Here is a 3,402-nt window from a genome sequence, read left to right as displayed (position 1 = left end):
CCCCTAAATTCACACCAATGTGCGCCTATGATCATATTATAGTTTGTAAAATAATATATTATCTATTAAATTATTTTATTGTTATATTATTATTATTATTACTATCTTTTCGTATATCGTAAACACGAAACCAGTCCAAACGATACACGACCAACCGTAAATCCACAAGTAAACCACGTGTGCGTCGCTCTCCCTCTTTCGTTCCCAATGGTTGACCGGCAATATTCTTGACGTAGCAACAGCAACTGAGTGAGTGTGCGCACCCGCCGCCCACTCCCTACCCATCATCACACACCGACACCGAGTACCGTTTATATTATAGTCGCATTATTATTATTATTATTATTATATTATACGGGTTACGTAACACGGGCAGAACCAGTCAGAAATGTTTACAGGAACATGACATAAAATCTACGTACACACACGCGACACAACCGCATAAGCTACCGCCAGTTATATCGTTGGGTTAGAGTACGATATTTTTTTTATTTTTATTATTACTTTTATAACTTATTTACTCATTACATACAACCACCAGAATACAATTTTACCAATTTATCGTAGACAAACATCGGATTTTGAAAGGTTATTTTTGAAATTTTTGTTTGGTTGCGATTTTTAAACATTGCCCAATGCGCATTATAAGTAATTATGTAGACCACGTGATTTAGGTACCACAATAATATTATAGTTTTGAAATTTGATTATTCAAATATAATTAATATACCTTATATTGTCTCGGGGTATGGGAAATTTACGGATGAAACTAAAATTGTACTGCAGACAGTTAACTGCTATAATATACCTATGGACAAAAAACAAATCGTTTGACTGAAAACTGGACGATAATTCACATAATATATAACCCACCCTGTGCATAAAAGCAGGCAGTCGGTATTACAAGATCCATAAATAATATAAGAATGGATAGGACATAAGAACTTATCACATGAAAATTTAGTGGTACTATTTTTAAGGTTATATATGTGGCAAATATTGATGTGATAATTGATAAATAATAATAAATATTAAATAACATAATTTTATTTTATTAAAATATTATTTTCCAATTTCCATTTTCCAGGTACAGGTGGCAAAACAATCAAAATACAAACTGACAAATATCTAAATATAATTGACTACCGTGTTTACTCATTATTATTTAATAAAATAGTTTTGAACATAACCTTAAAAAGCCCCATATTGTCTTTCTCTCTTTACGTTCTCTCTTCCCCAAAAAAGCACACAGCCCCATATGGAACTGGTATAGGCATGTCCCATCCATTCTTATATTATCTATGACGAGATCCAACACTTAATATTTCTTAATTTTTTGTTCAGCGGCCAGTGCGTACAAACATATCATAGAAAACGAAATTTCACAACGAAACGTGAACACAGAACACCCACTACAAAGTTTTTGTAGGTACGCACTTTATATTTTCGTAATACGCACTTTTAATTTCGTAATGTACTGCACAGTGAGCAATATACACACACAATATTGTTTATAAATCATAAATCACCAGAGCGAGATCTAAAAAGTGTTACATATTATGATTCCCGCAGCCATGTTGTCCGTGTAAATTATAATAATATTATATTATACGCAATAAACGATTGTAATGAAACGAGGCCTGAGCGCGTAATGACGGCACGATTGACTGTTATTAGGTAATTTCTGTAGCCTATGTATTATTATTATTATTATTATTGAGACACCGTAAGCGTATACCACCTAGTTACGATCCCTCTTTTTTCAATTTTGCAATCGCGCGCGGTGTGGGTTCACCATAACTGCAAGTGTTACGAAATAATATTAAAATACAATATAATGCTATTATGTAGGTACCATCCCGGCGTATTCAGACTATTTAACTATACACATAACAATTAACTCATCGAGTAATAGTAGGTATACCTCCTCCACGATAAACAAACTTTTTGAAGTTAGGTTTTGAGGGTAAACTGCAATCATCTGAAGTCAATAAATTACGGCTGGTAGGTATACTTGCGATTATTATTCTATACCCTGCAGCCCATCATTTTCTATCTATCTATAGTCATTATTTGAAATGATGATCAAAAGTTGTTGTGAACATTTAGGTACGATTATATTATAACTTTTTATGCCAACTGCCGCGGTGTTTAAACTTTAAATATATATTATCTACTACCTATCATATAGTTTAAAGTCGCATTTCAGAAGCCCTATCTCGAGTAGAACACAGACACGCGTGGTGTAATATTTTTTTCAATATTTCGGTACTTACCTACAGTGTAAAAAACGAATTCCCATTTAATTTACCTATTTATTATGACATATATCATATTATGAATAGTTAAATCTAATCTAACCTTACCAAATTATGTTTACCTACAAAATATATCACTTTCACTTTTATTAATCATTAGGTATAGCTACACTACAATTCTATTAAATACAATACTGGATTATATGGCGTGTAGTGTATACTCACTTATGTGTAGTTTTTTTTTTTTTACCGTATGCTCACTAAATGTACGATAGGTACGTGGGGATATATGACCATTAGTCCTCGCATACCCATTAGAATTTTCAGTGACGTAAACAAGATATTTTATGATTATTTGTAATTTTAAATTCTCAAATAGCTGCAGTTAGTAGTATACCCACTTAAAAATATCAGCTGAGTATTAAAAAATATTTTGAGAACCAATGACTAAACCAAAGTTGAAAATCCATAACCTCGATAATTACGTGTTTAAAAAAGGTGGGTAAGTGGATGTCGCTCTGCTGTACAGTAGGTTACAAGTGGGTCACTGTATAATGGATAGTATTAAATTTGAATTCAATGATATAATATCACTGTTTAAGAAAAACGATTCTGAGTGGAGACGGTTTGTCAGTCTAGGTATAAGACTTAATATTATATAGTCTATTATATTAAAAAAAAAATTGACCTATAATATGTACCTATAATAAATTCCAAATTAATCATATCACAATATCTATTAGGTACTTATAACGCGTTATACATCAACAACAAACCGTGGTACTATCATAGATATATATAATATAGTATACTTTAGAAGTTTTAAGTACCCACAAATAATATTATACAATCACAACAAAATAACTAAAATAGTTATTCCAGGTTTTTTAATATGTAATTTCGTCCAAATTTGTACTTAAAATGACTATAAAAATAAACTGCATAAATGTATTTTTTAGATTTTTTGGTAACAGAATTAATTACTTACGTGGAATCTTGTTTTAAATTTTCAATTCTTAGATACAAAAATTGAACATTTTATAAATTTTTAACTACAAATAATTTTTCAAATTAAAATTTGATACATTTTGTCAAAATTTGATCTTTAAATGCTTATAAAAAAAAAATTGTGCCTATGTATTTT

This window comes from Acyrthosiphon pisum, chromosome A1, assembly GCF_005508785.2.
Source record: "Acyrthosiphon pisum isolate AL4f chromosome A1, pea_aphid_22Mar2018_4r6ur, whole genome shotgun sequence".
In the NCBI taxonomy this organism is placed as follows: domain Eukaryota; kingdom Metazoa; phylum Arthropoda; class Insecta; order Hemiptera; family Aphididae; genus Acyrthosiphon; species Acyrthosiphon pisum.
The sequence above is the reverse complement of the archived record's forward strand: the minus strand, read 5'-3'. Positions refer to the sequence as shown.